This window comes from Rhinopithecus roxellana, chromosome 13 (genome assembly GCF_007565055.1).
Source record: "Rhinopithecus roxellana isolate Shanxi Qingling chromosome 13, ASM756505v1, whole genome shotgun sequence".
NCBI classification, from domain to species: domain Eukaryota; kingdom Metazoa; phylum Chordata; class Mammalia; order Primates; family Cercopithecidae; genus Rhinopithecus; species Rhinopithecus roxellana.
Window position 1 is genome coordinate 30,810,204 of NC_044561.1, and position 18,491 is coordinate 30,828,694.

An 18,491-nucleotide genomic window follows, 5' to 3' on the forward strand; every position below is an offset into this window, starting at 1 on the left:
TTTGTTTTAAGGCCTGTAGTTGAGTGTAGGATATGCCAAGAACATACTGAGTTGTCTAAAGAAGAATTTTCTTAGACAAAATTTAAGCTGACAAGAACAGTAGTAAAGAAGTATTGAAGGGAAGTGAAGAAGCATTGCTCCTGGCTCTCACAGGTGGACAATGTGCAGGCAGACAATATAACCCAGTTTGCTGTATTTGTCAGAGGGAAGGATTCTTATTCTGCTCTGCATCCTTCCTCTTAGTCCCCATTCGAAGCATGATTAACTGTCCCCTGGCAGATGGTGGTTCAGGGCCAGCCGAAGAGCATCTCTTTCCCTAAAGGCCCTCTCGGTAACTACTGGGAAAAGCGATCTTAAGTAGCCATTTTAGGGCTAGAAAGAAAAGAATTTTACAGAGTTTGCAGCTGAATGACAGAAGACAGAAGGAATGCAATAACTTAAATGCATCTGTAGCCATGTCTGTGGAGCGCTGAGGAATCCATTAGGGTATAAGGTAGCAAGGAGACCTCTCAAGGTGGAAAAATAAAAATAAAAAAGATTAGAAGGAAATTGCAGAGTGAAGAAATGAGCCTTTCTCATTACTTGAAAGTGTAATCTCTACTCATAAAAGCAAGCAGAAAAAAAGAGACATATTTGATTTTATTATAAAATAAAAGTAGGAGGGACAAAAATCCTGCACACTCAAGTGTGGTGTGTGCAAAGTGCTCAAGTAACTTAGAAATAAATAAAGGTCTTTGACTTCTTGGTACTATATTAGCATATTCCTCTGTTCTTCTAAGAGCATATGGCTCTGCCAGAGGCAGGAGCTATAAGAAGGGAGGCAGAAATGCAAAGAAGACTTGATCTTTCAAAGGAAATACATTTCACTATTTTTTCTCCATTTGAAAATCATGTTTTATTTCAACCTGTTAGATTTATATTTTCAAGTCAATAATAATGTGTAAAATGTCTAAAAGGGCTTGGAATGCATTTTATAAACAGTCTGGGAATTGAAGACTGAAAGTCCTAAGTTTTCTGAAATCACTGTTTTAATATCTCTAAGTTCCAGTATCTAGCATGTTAAAGATAAAGTGAAGTTTATTCACGTTTATAATAGATTTAATTTTTGCATCCAAACTGACAAAAGGGAGTTCACAATGCTTTTAGTTCTGATGCTTTTGTGGGGAGCAGGTATCTTTCTGATTTCTGCTACTGTGTAAGTATCTAGTAATCAGTTATCTTATGATCTTATGACGTGGTTATTTGTTTATGAAGACACAGCCATCAGCATTGATTGTGTGGCTTCACTATTGACCTTGCCTAGGGGAATTTGGACATCAAACTTTGGATTTAAAAATTATTTCTATGGAGGTTAATTAGCTTTTTGTTAGTGGTGTTTCCTTTGAGTGACATTCAGGGGAAATAGGAAAGTCTGAGTTGACACAAAATTTTAGATGACTTTGCAATAGGGAAATTACTTTTTTATGGATGTGGGTACTCTAACGCTGTTAACTAACACTAATTAACTCTGCCTAGAGACAGTCCCAGCTGCTGCATGAAATTAGTATGGTGCTGTCCTACAAAATCCACACTGCTCTGCCTAGAGACAGTCCCAGCAGCTGTATGAAATTAGTATGGTGCTGTCCTACACAATCCATACTGCTAAGGGAGGAAATAAATAAAGGTTTCTGAACATCCATGGAAAAATAAAGTGTTTTCTGTGGCAGTAGTAAACTGAAAGTAGTACTTAATTCTAGATAATGTTTTCACCACCCATTCTTGTGTCCCCATCCTACCAACTTGTGAAAAAATAGGAATCCAAGTGTCTTGTTCCTTCAGTTTCCAGACACCCAATGTAGTCCTCTCAATACGTGTCTGCATCATCTTCAGTCTCTGGCTGAGCTCCCAGCAGTTCCATATTTTCCCCCATTCTGTCCCCCCTCCTATTATGTTTCTGAATGTGTACACATCTGTTTAAGAAAGCAAAAGAATCTAAAAGTAATTGATGTCTTTCTTGGAAAATTAATTCGTTTATTTAACCAGCATTTTATTCAGTACTTAGATGTGTCCAGGAAACACATGAGCTTTGAAACATCTCTTTCTGAATCAGCAGCTTCCACACCGAGAGAGTATGCCAGAGTGAAACCTAGCAACTGCCAGAAACTAAATTTAAATCCAATTGTGCATAACTTAATCACAAGATTACGTGTTCTATTTACTCAATTGTATTAACAACAGTCATTCTAAGGCAATGTTTCACTGTCATGGGAGGCTGGAGCCCGGCGTGCCCTCCTGTTCCGGTTTCCTTATTCTTGCCTTGGTTTGAGAGCTTAGAATCTCGATCACGTGAAGACCACTCTACTGGAGCAGCAGGAGCACATTTGGTTCTAGTTCTATCATCAGAGTCAGCCACCCTCCTGGCTCTGAGACTCTGAGGACAGGAGAAAGGGAAGGACAAAAGTCAAAAGACAGGACCACGAGGTAAACTCTAATACTAACCCCAGCCCACCCACTCCTCAAATAATTTGACCACCGTTGGACAGAGCTGCAATACTCTGAAAGCTTTATGCCTTCTTATGACACTTAGTCCCTGTAGTAGTCTGTTTTCACGTAAAGAATGCCTGAGATGGGGTAATTTATAAATAAAAAAGGTTTAATGAACTCACACTTTTGTACGGCTGGGGAAGCCTCAGGAAACTTACAATCATGGCAGAAGGCAAAGGGGAAGCAGGCACCTTCTTCACAAGGCAGCAGGAAGGAGAATGAATGCAGGAGGAACTACCAAACACTTATAAAACCATCAGATCTTGTGAAAACTCCTTCATTATCATAAGAACAGCATGGGGGAAACCATCACCATGATCCAGTCACTTCCCACCAGATCCCTCCCTCGACAAACAGGGATTACAATTCAAGATGAGATTTAGGTGGGGACACAGAGCCAAATCATATCAGTCCCCTTAGCAGACAGAAACCTGGCACTGTGCTGGAGGAGAAAAGTTGGCTTACTTTCAGAAGGGAAATTTCAAGCTAGAAACCTGGAGGAATGGGAGAAGACTCTGGTGTTACATCGTTTTCTCATTAATCAGAATCTTAGAACTTCGAAAGATAATCTCAGCTGTCTGTGTGACATATCCAGCATTTCATTTCAAGTACTACATTGAACACGTTGACAGGAATTTATTCATTTTGAAATGAAAACAAATGACACTGAAAGAAAATTAGGGCTGACTGATTTGATGAGAAAAGCACGACTCTGCAGTCTAAAGGTGACTTTGTGGAGGCTCCCAATTTAAATGCAGGGTGGTCCTGTCCTCCTGGTACTACAGCTCTAGAATTCTTAATGCACAGATGGAAGTTGCCAAAAGTAAGTGAAGAGAAACTCACATATTGTCTTCTTTTCTCTTGTATAATCAAAGAAATGCAAGCATGAGCCCCTGAAAAGTTATTTACCTCTTTTCCTATTATAGTTGGAATTCTAGTGAAATTAGAATAGCAATTATCACTTAAATAGCTGTAATAATTGAAGACTAGGATGAATAAGTTGTAAGTGGCCTACTTACCTTCAAATGTAATTCCTCACAATTTGCAGAATGAAACAGTGAACCTAGTGTTTCTTTTATGATAAAGTAATCATTTTTAAAATGAGAGAAAATGCTGTGGTTTTAAAACTTAGCATATCTGATTTTTAAGTTAGTCTTTCAGGTGATCTCAGAATGTTATTCACATGGCACCTTACGATGATGATGCCCTCCTGGAAAGACATGAAGACTGACATTTAGATCTATCATTTCCAAAGACAGAATATCCGTTAACTAGAGAAACCATGTCCCCTGAACTAGGATACAGCATTGCATGAAGGAAACTGTGAACATTGAAAATCTCCATGTTTCAAACATTGCCATATGGAAAAAATATTGTACTGCATAGCTTTACTTTATTTTGTGTAATAGAAACATTTCTTGCCTGGGAGCTGTGGCTCATGCCTAGAATCCCAGCACTTGGGAGGCAAGTGGCTCACCTGAGATCAGAAGTTCGAGACCAGACTGGCCGACACGGTGAAACCCCATCTCTACTAAAAATACAAAAATTAGCCAGGTGTGGTAGCAGGCACCTGTAATTCCAGCTGGGAGGCTGGGACAGGAGGCTGGGGCAGGAGAATTGATTGAACCTGGTAGGCGGAGGTTGCAGTGAGCTGAGATTGCGCCAATGAATGACTTCTGGCCCAGAATCCTGGCTAAGAATGAAATTCTATCTAAAAAAAGAAAAGGAGAGGGGTGGGGTGCAGGACTCACACCCTGTAGTCCCAGACACTTGTGGAGGCTGAGGCGAGTGGATACGAGGAGCAGGAGATTGAACCACCGGCTAACATGGTGAAACCCATCTCTAAAATAAAAAAAAAATAGCTGGGCGTGTGGCGGGTGCCGTAAGCAGAAAAGCTACTGGGGAGGCTGGGGCAGAAAGGCATAAACACGAGAGGTGGAGCTTGCAGTGAGCTGAGATCGGACCACTGTACTCCCGTCAGGTGACAGAGTGAGACCCCTCTCAAAAAGAAAAGAAGAAGAGAGAGACGGAAAAAGAAGAAAGAAAAAAGAGAAAAGAAAGAAAGCAAGAAAGAAAGAAAAAGAAAAAAAACGAAAAAAGAAAGAAAGAAAAGAAAAAAAAAAAAAAGAAAAAGAAAGAAAAAAGAAAGGAAAGGAAGGAAGGAAGGAAGGAAGGAAGGAAGGAAGGAAGGAAGGAAGGAAGGAAGGAAGGAAAGAAGGAAGGAGAAAAGAAAGAGAAAGAAAGAGAGAGAAAGAAAGAAAGAAAGGAAAGAAGGAAGAAAGGGAAAAGAAGAGAAAGAAAGAGAGAAGAAAGAAACATTTCTAAAATTCTAACTGTAATTGTAAAGGCATAAATAGAATCTGATTTAAAAGACAATTGAATTTCACACGCACTGAATACTTGTGAAATATAAGAACTTTTTCTAAATAATAAATATTTATCTTAATATATAGCATGATTTGCTTTTTTTCGTTTCAGAACTGGTTTTCTTGTTGAAAGTTATACAGTAATATTTGATCTATTTCTTCAACATGTTAATTAGATTTCCACTTAGGCTAAATGGCAGGCCTGTTTTCAGTACCTCAGAGAGAGCAAGGGTATTGTGCTGCAGGAACTCTGCTGCACTTGGCCTATGGTCTTTCTGTCAAGCCGGTTGTGATAGCAAGGGACGCTGAATGCGCTCATGAGTTCAAGAACCTGGTTTCTGAGCTGGAAGTTCACATCAGAGTATGTGCTGAGTGCAAGTGCAATGGGTCAGAAGCTAATGGAAAGGGTCCAAAGTGTGCAGGCAACAGGGGCACTGTGTCTCCAAGGGGCATTTACCAGCTTGGCAAAGTGCTTATCAGGGAAATTAGTAGTTTCTGACAACTTGGTTAAGTCACAGGTTTCATGGTGAAATTTATTATCATCAACAGCAAGCCCACAGTAGATTATCGAGGACAGGGTATTGCCCTTGTAATCAGCAAGTATCACACAGGAAAGGTAAGTGTTGTTGTAAAACTAGAAAAGTAAGCCCACAAAATTTTGGAAATTCCACCTTTGTAGTCCCCAAACATAATCCCTTGGAATCTGTCTGGAAAGTTTTTTTCATCTGAATTACTAAAAGCCCTTCCAAGAGAAATTTGAATCTCGGCGTTGTATGAACTGTGAACCACTGACAGACATCTACAGGTGTACAGAGGTACAGTTTTCTGTCTGTGCTTGTATCTACAGCTTTAACTGTGTAAAGTGACTCAATCTAAGCCACTAGCTCTTGAGACGCCTCTGCAAGGCCGTGTATGAACAAGACCTACTAGAATTACTCTCAATGACTTTCAAATTCGGTTGCTGTTTTATTGTGGAAAGCTGTTAGAGAGAATTAAAATCTCTGAGGCATCTTTGCATACCACAGTGCCACCCATGGAGTGATGATTGCTCTTAAAGGCTAATTTGATTATGTGCCACCATTAATGGTGAAATGGGAAAGTTTCAAAACACTGTTAGCTTCAAATACAACAATTTCCCTCCCTACCCCTCAAGCTTACTTGTATTTAAGTTGCAGAAAACATCCAGTGTTTCTTGTTTAAAGGCCTGGCATTTTCTTGGCTTTTATGTTGGGGCACATGCCTGAGTCACACTTTGTGTCTGATGTGCAATGAGGTCCCCCTGGAAATTGCCACCTTTGTTCTCTTGCCACTTTGTCTCCGCCGATGAGGGTTTCCCAGCGCAAATAATCTGACAACCAGGCCACAAACAAGAGGATGTCAGAGGTGAAAAGAGGATGAGGCTCTAGAACAGTGTCATACATTCCCAACACTGTATGCGCTTAGAGTAGGCAGGCAACATGTTAGGAGGAAACAGATCAGGCTTTGGAGTCAGAAAAAGTGGATTCAAATCTCAGGACCTTGGACACAGGCCAATCACTTAATCTCTTAGGTCTCAGATTTCTCACCTATAAACAGAAGAAGAAATCTTTCTCATAAAGGAAGCTGTAAGAACTAGAACAGACACAGAATAAAGATTATTTTATGGACAACCAATAAATGGTAGCACTCTTTATTATTATCATTACAAAAAGGTTTGAACAGCTGCTCAAAATTATGGTTTGGGGCTCATTGGAATTAGAAAATTCTGTAGAGAAAATGTCCTTATTGAGATAGCCTAGGACAAATCAATCTTAGCATCTGTCACTGTCTACCTTCCAGGGAGGAGAAGAGTAGACAGCAGAGGGAAGAGAGGTCAGCTTTGTATAATGGACAAATCAAAGAAAAACCAGAAAGAGTTAATGAAATGCATTCTACCTAAAATTAAACCCAATATTCTATAACTCTCTAGTAATGTTACAGTGTCTCTATTGTCTTCCTTTGTTCTGGTTTCTGACTTCTGTTCTCCCTCTCCACATCTTCTTTCCATTCTCTTTCGGATCATGTCTATACATCTGTCAGTCTGCCAATAGTATAATCTATGATTCCAAAGACTTAAGAAGTACGTAAGTAAATACTGCTGTGCCAGGCACTCTGTTCACCAGTTGCTTTATATACATTCGTTTAATCTTAACAACAACCTCGAAAACATAGCATTAGAAAATAAGGGAACTGAAGCTGTTTTCCAGTTAAGAAGATTTCTGAAGATCTCACAGAGGGGAGCCTCTGAAGCCAGAAACTGAATCAGGACTTACCTACCTCCTTCCCAGTGCTGATGCTGAGTGGCTCCCTTAGCTGAAACCCCTAAATTAGAGCTCCATGTTTTGTTTTGTTCTGTGTCCTGGTTGTTTCTCTGAGCTCCTTGTGAATCCAGAAACAGCAGATCAAAGGCATCCCTTTTGCTGCCTCCTTGATAGCTCTGAGACAGGCTTGAAGAACCTGAAGAGAACGTTGGACTAGAAGAGGGTGCATTATCTCACTAAACGCACACTAATGACCGAAGAAGAGGCTTTGAGATTGTCCTTTCATAATTTGGCTCAGTGTTCTAGGACTATGTAAGCAAATACAGGCTTCTTTGACTGGAAGTGAATAAGTTTAATGATGTTTTGTGGCAATCCCTTCCAACACCATCAAAATAAGCTGTTTGTCATGACTTGACCTTATTTTGTTGTAATCCCAGTGATATGGTTTGGTTGTGTGCACACCCAAATCTCATCCTGAATTGCAGCTCCCATAATTTCCATGTGTCGTGGGAGGGACGTGATGGAAATAATTGAATCATGGGGGCAGGTCTTTCCCATGCTGTTCTCATGATAGTCAATAAGTCTCATAAGATCGTACGGTTTTATAAAGGAGAGTTCCTCTACTCTATACAAGCTCTCTTACCCGCCACCATGGAAGACGTGACTTTGCTCCTCATTCACCTTCTGCCATGATCGTGAGGCCTCCCCATCCATGTGGAACTGTGAGTCTATAAACCTCTTTCCTTTATAAATTGCCCATTCTCGAGTGTGTCTTTATTAACAGTGTGAGAACAGACTAGTACACCCTGTAACAGAAACTTGATGTTATTTCCCAAATCTTAGTTCTTTTCCCTCTTTGGCATGCAATCAGAGTATATTTCACAGCTTTCCTTGCATTTAGGTGGGCATGGATGATTAAATTCTGGCCAATGAAATGTGACTCTAGCAGGTGAAAGGTGGAAGATCTCTAACGTGGAACATGCTACTCCTTCCCACCTTCATGACCTTCACTGTTCTCTGATTAGAGCAAAAGATAAATTTCTATTATCTGAAGCTAAGATCTGAGAAACACTTGTCATAGATAGCCTACACCATCCAGTGCAATCTATTTCAAGAATATAAAGCAGCTTCCCTCAACTGGGAATAATTCTGCCAATTAGGGATATGGAAATGTCTGGACACACTTAAGATTACAACTGAGGGAGGGGTAGTATTGGCATTAATGGGTAGAGGTCAGGAATGTTGCTAAAAATTCAAAAACATAGGACTGTCTTCCACAGCATAAAATTATTCAACCCAAAATATCACTAATGCAGAAGTTGAAAAATCTTGCTTAAAGTTAAGTCCTCTGAGGGAAAAAAATGATTATCTGGTACACACTCAATAAGCTCTTGATTGACTGGCTTCTTTGAGAAAGAACTTAAAAAATAATGCTATCCTCATGCCGACAATCTTTTAAGCAGGAATTTATTAGGAAAAAAATTAGTCATAGAAGTAATCACTATTTATGTTTCAAATTTTCTATATATAAGAAATTGTGTTCGTTAATTAAATTGGCAAATTTAGTAAAACAAACATCTTTTATTCACAGAAGTAGTGTAGTTTAGTTAATCGATGCACTTAAATCTGGAGGTTGACCATTATAACATTAGCACTATGTGAGGAAAACATATGCTGTTTACCAAAATAGTTAATCAGAGAAGTTGAAAGAAACCTTCTACCGTGATTTTTGAGTTTCTGCTTTGTCTGCAGGGATTTACCAATTGGAACAGTGTATGTGACGGGAATTGAAATGAGACCACCAACCCCTTTTAAATGTGATATTGGAACAGTCCCTGGTTGGGATATATCCATTTCAGTCACTGATTTGTATTTCTTTTTTAAAATTTATTTATTTATTTATTTATTTTATTTTGAGATGGGGTCTCACTCTTGTTGCCCAGGCTGGAGTGCAATGGTGCAATCTTGGCTCACGGCAACCTCCGCCTCCCAGCTTCAAGCGATTCTCCTGCCTCAGCCTCCCGAGTAGCTGGGATTACAGGTGCCTGCCACCACGCCTGGCTGATTTTTGTATTTTTTTTTTAGTAGAGATGGGGTTCCACCATGTTGGCCAGGCTGGTCTCAAATTCCTGACCTCAGGTGATCCGCCCACCTCAGCCTCCCAAACTGCTGGGATTACAGGTGTGAGCCACTGAGCCCAGCCACTGGTTTGTATTTCAAGTGGCAAACTAAAAGGTAGAATTGTCTCATTTATTTTAAATATCATATGCTCATAATAAAATTTTCCCTAAATGTTCCTTGAGGCATCCACTTAAAGAACTCAAAAATTTTTTTTTAGTCTTTAAGAGGTTTTTGTAAGCCAGATTACCTTAATAACCATGGCCTCAATCACAGACAGTAAAAATACGCTTTGCATTTCTCTTATAACCCTAATATCTAGGCCAGCTCCTAGTAAAATGTTATCCTAACCTTTTTACTTTATTCATGACAGATTTTTGGGATATATTCTACTTTCCAGGCACTGAGTTAAATTCTGGAGACCAGAAAGACCAAGACATTGTCCCTAAACTGACATTTTATCTAACAGTCCTGTTTTCATATTCCTTGCCCTTAGTTCTCCCTATTTTTTTATTTCTCCTCTAGTTCTCATTCCATATCAGAGGGCTCCTGTGGATGCTCCTTGCTCTATGGGATTACATTCTTCCACCTGCCTCCTGTCTCTCCAGGTAAAGAGGCACCCAAAGGAGCTTCCACTCTACAGACACATTGCTTTCTGGAGCCATGTTCTTGCTGTGGCCACTATGACTTTACCACATTGCAGGACAAGCAATTTAAACCTCATGCCTCAGATCCCCCACCTGGAATGTGAGAATGATAATGGTATTCACCTCTTAGGGTCACCATGAACAGGAAATAAGTGAATGCCTGTTAGTTAACTGTTAGGAACAGTGCCTGGCACATGGTAAATGGTGTCCCATGTTGATGTTGATGCTGATGTTCTTACCCTAAGCTCTCCCTTTCCCTTCTCAACCAGGGCAATTAAACTGCCTTGTGCCTGATTTCCTCAAGGCTAGGCTATCTAAGTGTGGGATGATTATGCTTCAAATCAGTGAATCCATACTAATATACTAACAGGAAAAGACGAGAACTTCCAGGCACTCTTTCTTTCTTCTCTAGTTTAAAGGAGATGAGCAGAAAACAAATATTTATTTTTATCCACCACTACAATGTGATAGAAATATAGAATTGGTGTACTCAAATATGAACCTTCATATTTGGATTATATGGAAGATAATATTTTAGGATTCTTACTTGTATTAGTCAGCATTTCATGAAAGAAACATATAACTAGGATAAATAGATAGATAGATAGATAGATAGATAGATAGATAGATAGATAGATAATAGCTAGCTAGGTAGCTAGATAGATAGATTTAGACATATAGACAGAGTACAAAGAATTGGCTTACATGACTGTGGAGACTAGATAAGTCTGAAATCTATAGGGCAGGCCATCAAGAAGGAGAGAATGGAGACTCCCAGGCTGAAGCTGATGCTGCAGTCCATGGGGAGAATTCCCTGTCCCCCACGTACACCTCAGTTCTACCCTTACATCCTTTCAACTGGTTGGATCAGGCCCACCCAGATTATGGAAAATAATCTGCTTTACTGAAAGTGAACAGATTGCAGATGCTAACAATCTCTCCTGCATAGTAAAATACCAATCAACAACAAAGACAGATTACAGCTGGAACAAATGCACTTAGTACACTTGGATTTTTCCGTACTAATGAAGTTAAACAGAAAAATAAATAAATACAACAATACGAAAGTCCAAAATAACTCATGTGTGGCTTTGTTATGTACTTGGAGATAGATGCTTACACATATGTGTCATGCCTACAGAGACTGAGGTCCCAGGCAGGAGACCAAGAATACGGAAGGAAAAACTAAACTTCCTATAGAAAATGCATATAAAACAGGTTTCAGAGCCAAATAATCACGTGTTCAAATCCTGTTTCCTACTATTTAGTTGAGTTATACAGTATTTCAGCAACCTTGCCAGTAACACCCAGGTTGGTGCTTAATTGAATGACTGGGTACTGTCACCTAGTCAAGCTGATACATTGAAATGACAATCACAGTCCTCTGTGTCAGATGTGTGCTTTTGCATTTATTCCTCACAGAATCCCACAGGGTGAGGATTACTCCCCATTTCGTAAGAGAGAAAATTATGGTTTCACAATCTGAAATACTGTGTAACTCAGCTAAATAGTAGGCAACAGGATTTGAACACGTGATTATTTGGCTCTGAAACCTGTTTTACATGCATTTTCTATAGGAAGTTTAGTTTTTCCTTCCGTATTCTCTGTCTCCTGCCTAGGACCTCAGTCTCTGTAGGCATGACACATATGTGTAAGCATCTATCTCCAAGTACATAACAAAGCCACACATGAGTTATTTTGGACTTTCGTATTGTTGTATTTATTTATTTTTCTGTTTAACTTCATTAGTATGGAAAAATCCAAGTGTACTAAGTGCATTTGTTCCAGCTGTAATCTGTCTTTGTTGCTGATTGGTATTTTACTATGCAGGAGAAATTAGAATATTTTACTATGCAGACTAATTTACACACAGAGTTGTCATGCTATCAAAGCCAGTTTTCAAACACCCAAGACTTCTCTGCATACTGCAGTTTTGGTAACGAGTCTGCCTGCCTAGCAAAGGGTACCTAACTTTGAAGGATTTTTCTCCTTAAGAAAAAGGATCCCAATACCTCTTACTGGTTCATGGAGATTTCCATATGTTCTGATCCAGATAGGTTTTGCTCAATGTACATATGATCTACATAACTATAGAAGGGCACAGAACATCCAATAATCCAATCACACACACCATTCCCTCTTCTGAGGCACACAGACTTTTCCCTTAGATCTTCGTACTGTTTACCTAAAAATATTTCATACACCGGTACATGAAATCAAAGACTGCTTTCTTTAATAAAGCAAAAGGATGATTTTAAAGGTAACTCTTTTAAAAATAGCCTGTCAATATCTGCTTTTATACTCTAGAACAGAGTGAATGATTTATTTTCTACTTTTGTTCCCATTTCTCTTTCTTGACCTAAAGGGAGTTGGTAAAATTTTCTCTGGTTTCATGGGAACAATTTGATGGTAGCTAACAGTAATAAAAAGCCCATCTATGCCAGAGGGCTTTGCTACACTGGTCCCATCTGCGGAGAGTCCAGTACTGATTTCGTCACAGGCTTCAGGTCTTGAGCATTCAATTTGCCTCTAAGATATTTCAGTGCCTGGAGAGTTAAGATGTTTTCTTGACAGGCAGCCAAGGAAGCCAAGTACGTGATTGATTTTCCTAGAGAGAAAAAAGAAAATCTTCCCATTAATTACCTCTTATCTATTTGTATAATGCAGACGAAGGGCTTGCTTCTCAATCAAAGTATATTTTATTATACATGAAGAAGAGAATATCCTTTGTTACATTGCACTAGACAATGTATTTTATAAAATTGCTATTAACTATTAATAATTTTTATTATGCAATGGGCCAATATTCTTTTCTACTAAACATGGATGAAGTAAGACAGCTTGCAAACTCCAAACACACACACATGCATGCTCTCACCTGAAAAAGAGCTCTTGCCTCTGGCATGTTATCATCTGACAAGAGCATAGGGTACTGTGCGTATTATTTTGCAGGTTCTCCAAATAGGAACTAGAGTAGCCTGTCATATAAAATCTGAACTTGTCTGGCATTTCTAAGCAGAGTTCTCCACTCCCACCTTCTCCAATCATTTAAGAAATCTCCTTTCCTGGTACCGTTCAATAACAGATGCATTACCCATATACACGTTTTATTTTTTTGGAGACAGGGTCTCACTCTGTCACCCAAAGTTGGAGTGCAGTGGCACGATCCTAGCTCATTGTAGCCTTGAACTCCTGGGCTCAAGCAATCCTCCTGCCTCGGCCTCCCAAGAAGCTGGCACTACAGGTACATGCCACCACACTCACTAATATTTTATTTTTTAAGATTTTTTTGTAGACATATGAGTCTCAGTATTTTACTCAGGCTGGTCTCAAACCCCCGGCCTCCAGTGATCCTCCCACCTCAGCCTCTCAAAGTGCTGATATTACAGGTGTGAGCCACTGTGCTTGGCCATATTTTTTCTTTGAATTTACTTTGTACAATATTGTTAAGCTCCTTTTTCTGGCCATTTGGTCTCATCCAAGAAATAGTAAGCTTCTTGCAAGGAAGAAACAGACTTTCTCTTTCGAGAAATTTCACACATCCTTCATGCTTACAGCATATAACCAAAGAATACGCAAAATTTTTTGTAGGACCTCAACAAAATTAAGTTCCTTGTTCTTATAAATCGTTAAATTAGGGATAAAATGACTGAACAGGAAAGCTAGTGTTAAGGATATCATTCCTGGACCAAGTGCTTAGGCACATACTAATGAAAGCAAGTCCCAGCCCATTGTAGCTCTGACCTTATCTCATGGAAGTTACCAGATCACTATCTACAGAAACGTTAAAAGTCCAAGGACATCAAAAGCATAATAGAGTTGTTTCAGAAAAACCAGCTTCTTCTTGAACCCTAGGGAAACATCATGAATTTCTCAGAAGAGCCCTAGCTCTAGAGACTGTTATCTCTTGCCAGTACTAAAAAGGCTTAGCATTTTAATTCAGATTTTCTATACTGAGACAACATATGCTAACCATATTTGGAAGCAATTAAAATGGTGACACCCACTGCCACGCGCACATGTCCTCATTAACTTTGTGAATGTGTTACAGGCAGGTAGGAAAGACAGCTAGCTTCTCAAAAGAAAACCCCCATAAGTGGAATTAGAATGGCAAATAATGGGAACAATCATAATGCAAATGCACATTTAAAGGTCATTAACAAACTGGTCAAATTACTTGCAACCTATGTAAAAATCAGATGCACCAGTATCCACCAGGACATATGCAGATTCCCTCCCATTGTAGTAAAAACCATCTTGCCTGTAACAGATTGACTGGGTGTGTCAGGCTGAGAGGCATTAGCAGAGCTGCTGTGTGCATGGAAGGAATAAAGAAGGACTTATGGAGCATGCAATTGCAAGTTCTCCCTGGGCCCAGGACTGTAACATTAAGAGATGGCTCCTTAATAACATACGCTCACTCCCCATTCCCATCCACGAGATAAAGTCATGGTAAACCTTCAGCAGCAAGAGCAACCTTGAAGGGGAAAAGTGGCACCAAGAGGCAGCTAAAGGAAGGTGATCTGGAAAAAAGGTCCAGTCCCGCCATTACTGTTACCAGATGAAATGGAGGTAGGCTAAGGACCAGAAATGTGCAAAAGGCTGCAGTAGGGGTGGTGTGAGGCAGCTTTCTTGCCAACTAATCATATTTAAAACCTATCTAATATATATCAAATATATATTATAAGATATATATTATATATTATATATATTTATCAAATATATATTATAAGATATATTATATATATTATATCTATTATAAGATATATCAAATATAACCAAATGTTATATCTGTCAGGCCTCTGAGCCCTAGCTAAGCCATCATATCCCCTGTGACCTGCACGTAAACATCCAGATGGCCTGAAGTAACGGAAGAATCACAAAAGAAGTGAAAATGGCTGATCCCTGCCTTAACTGATGACATTACCTTGTGAAATTCCTTCTCCTGGCTCATCCTGGCTCAACAGCTCTCCCACTGAGTACCTTATGACCTCCACCCCTGCCCGCCAGAGAACAACCCCCTTTGACTGTAATTTTCCACTACCCACTCAAATCTTATAAAACGGCCTCACCCCATCTCCCTTTGCTGACTCTCTTTTCGGACTCAGCCCGCCTGCACCCAGGCGATTAAAAAACTTTATTGTTCACACAAAGCCTGTTTGGTGGTCTCTTCACACAGATGTGAGTGAAAATATCAAACCTATCTTATTAGATATATCAATTTGATATCTAATAATATATCAAACCTCTTATTTGCTGTATCGGTATCACAGGTTTTCTTTTTTCTTCTGAGAATCTGTAAGAGAGCTGACTCTGCAACAGTCTCCAAATTTTGCTTCTCTCATTCTTCTCTCTCCTTCTCTCTCTCTATTGACCCTCATCAGAAAATCAAGGAGAGATTGGACCATACTTCCTGGTGTCCTACCTTTACAAGAACATCTGCCTCAGCAATCAGTCATTCCAGACAAATGTGGTGGCACATTTTGTCTATACACCCCTGCTAGGTCCCCAAATGTCAGCGTGATTCTGAGTCTCAAATCTTTGCAGTTCCAAGTAAAATTGTCACATCTTTTCTCCCTACCAGATGCCTCCTGTCATCCCTGTTGACCCAGAGCTCTGGCTCAGGGTGATGTTTCTATGCTGTGGTTGGCTTGTCTTTCCTTTAGAATGGATCCAGAGTTGGAGTTTGCAAATGTAGAGTAGGTGCATATTCAGAAAGAAAGCAACACAGCAAGAAAGGAAGGAATAAAGGAATGAGGGAGGGAGGAAGGGAAGGAGGGAGGGAGGGAGGGAAGGAAGGGACAGAAGGAAGTAAAATAGGGTGACTAGTTTAGGTATGGTTGTACATATTTTAATTACCACAAATAGAGGCTTCCCTCTCCTCAATTAATTCTTCTACCCGGATTCCTCATTGTATATGAAATGCCATCATTAAAAAATAATTTGTTGGTTCTTATCCCTACAACTACTACTACTAATACTCTTACATAACAACTACTAGTAATATTCATGAAATATATATATAAATAAAAATAAATAGTAAAAATAATAAAGACTTCACAACTTAGATTATGTATTTTTGATATTAAATAGAAATTTACGCTTTTCATAAACAGACTCTTTTTAACTTCACTGCAACATGTAGACTATGTTTTATTATACAGATAAGAAACTGAGACTTAGAGAAGTTAAATAATTTAATGAAATTCACACAGATAATAAATTTTATAGTTGAAATATATAAGCAGTTCTTCTGACTTTAAAATGTGATCCTTCCCACCCCCATATATCAAGTTGTATGCTTTCGCTTGCCGCCTTTTAAGAGGTAGAAATAACCCTTAGTCAAGTGCTGCATGTGAATTCATATTAAAGTGTCTGCACTCTCCTGCTAATAAAGACCCAAAAGTGGCAGAAATGGTACAGAAGAGGAGGCAGCTTGGGATTTGGCAGTCTTGTGAAGGGTCAGTCAAGGCTATAAACAAGGATATGTGGAATCCAATGGGAGCCTCCTTAACTAACACATCCCAAAGAGGTTACAGAGAGCTCAAGCCCTTCAGCCCATTTCACAGATGGAGATGCTGAGGCCAAGGCTATTAGACCTGCCCACGATGCTATATCTGATTGGTGACAAAGCTGAGTCTCCTGACTTCCAGTCTAGTGAGCTTTCTATCATCCAGTCCTATCCCTATGTGATCAGCTGCATAAATTCTGAGGAAAACAACTGACTATATTGCTCAATATCTACTATAACATGCAACTTGCTCATCGAAAAGTTAAGGCTAACTTTTTCCCCAACAGGAGAGTCAGAAACAAATCATTTTTAGTAATAATGAAGCTCTGTTAGAAGTACCACTCACCTTAAAAATGTGTATAGGAATTATTAATCTCTCAGCATTCTGATTTTCCTGGCTTTCTGAAGCTAAGATGTTGCAGGAGAGCCTTCGTGGCTTTGATCACAGGCAATCAAAGAGGACTTTGGGTAGCTTCCAGGGACACGCTGTTGCTGGAAAAGTCAGAGCTCTGCTATGCAAAAGAAACTGCTACAGAAATCCCCTTCATTCTGAACTTCAGATCAAATTAGGATCAGAAGGCTCTTGTTTGTCCCGCAGGAGTCTGTGGCTTTAATTTTCTTATCTGCATTTTTCTTTCCTGCCCTTTCCAGGTAGCTGTCACAAAAAATATGAAAAGGGTGTTAATGTGTTGATCGTTCTTTGCTGCTTCTCACTTTCATGTTTACAGCAAGGAGAAGAGCAATTGTTTCTACCAGTTGCTTTAGTGTTTTGAGTTCTTATATGTGTAATAACTATCTTGGTAGGCCCAGAACACACCACTTCATCCAATGTTGAAATTTGGATTTTATACCCAATGGATTATTTTAGTACGGATTACAAATGCTTATACTATTCTGCCTAGCAGAGTTTGGGTCATAAAAATCATTAAATGTAAAATACTGCACAGAGTTGCCCAAATTGTCATGTCTCTGGCCAAATTTATGGAAATAAAAAGAGTCATGCATTTGGGTTATTTCTACAGTTTGGAAACTTTGGCTCTTATCTTCTCTTAAGCTACTCAGGAAATTTCCTGACTCTAAAATCTGAGAGGAATGGTTCAGACAGACAAAGGTGGTCCAGAATGGAGACTTACCTGATGCCAAGGATGGTAGGACCCATGGGTGCCCACTTCACCCATGTGATCCTACCTCTTCTGAGGCTTCACTGACGACCTTGGCTTCCTCTTTGATTAACCTTTTGGTGGCTGAGCCTCTTGAAATTGACTTGGACAAGCTTGGACAAACAACTTTCTTTTGAAACAACAGAGTGTAACTGAAATACCACTGGAAAATTCAAACAATACTCTTCTTAATGCCAGGGGGAAACAATTCGTAAATAAATCCAAGAACTTAGATGAATACTTAAGAAACATATACCTTGCTTTCACAGTGTTAGCTGGAACTCAGGAAAGGGGTGTTGGAAAAAGTGGAGGTGGCATGGTTCTTTTATTTTATTGTTTAAGATGAAAGGGGATTAAGCATGTTAAAATTCTAAGGGAGAAAAAGTTTGCTCTAAATATTGACATTAAAAAGACTGACATTAAATCACGGAATATTTCTTCAGCGGACTACTGAAATTTATGTCTGCAATCACTATTCATGCTTTCTATTCTTTTTTTTCTTTGAGATGGAGTCTTTGCTCTGACGCCAGGCTGGAGTGCAGTGAGGTGATCTCTGCTCACTGCAACCTCCGCCTCCCAGGTTCTAGCGATTCTCCTGCCTCGGCCTCCTGAGTAGCCGGAACTACAGGCACGTGCCACCACACCTAGCTAATTTTTGTATTTTTAGTAGAGATGGGGTTTCACCATATTGGTCAGGATGGTCTCGATCTCCTAACCTCATGATCCACCCGCCTCGGCCTCCCAAAGTGCTGGGATTACAGGCATGAGCCACTCCACCCAGCCCGTGCATTTTATCCTTTCTTCAACAAACTGATATTATCTTTCTTCAACAAACTGATACTTTCTTCCGTCGCCTCTTCTCAAGATCTGCCTTACTTACCTTAACC

General features: G+C 39.6%; 1 protein-coding gene and 1 long non-coding RNA gene across 8 annotated transcripts in view; one reads left to right on the plus strand and one right to left on the minus strand.

Moving 5' to 3' along the window:
• The window catches only part of GRIK1 (glutamate ionotropic receptor kainate type subunit 1), a 413,796-nt gene that overhangs the window by 185,182 nt on the left and 210,123 nt on the right, over positions 1 to 18,491 (plus strand). The window lies entirely within an intron of this gene.
• On the minus strand, positions 1,986 to 17,758 carry LOC104663643. Its single transcript, XR_748160.2, has 5 exons — positions 17,633 to 17,758; positions 16,791 to 17,099; positions 7,185 to 7,364; positions 6,455 to 6,500; positions 1,986 to 2,410 (listed from the first exon to the last, which is right to left on the minus strand). It is a non-coding gene; the product is annotated as an uncharacterized LOC104663643 (long non-coding RNA).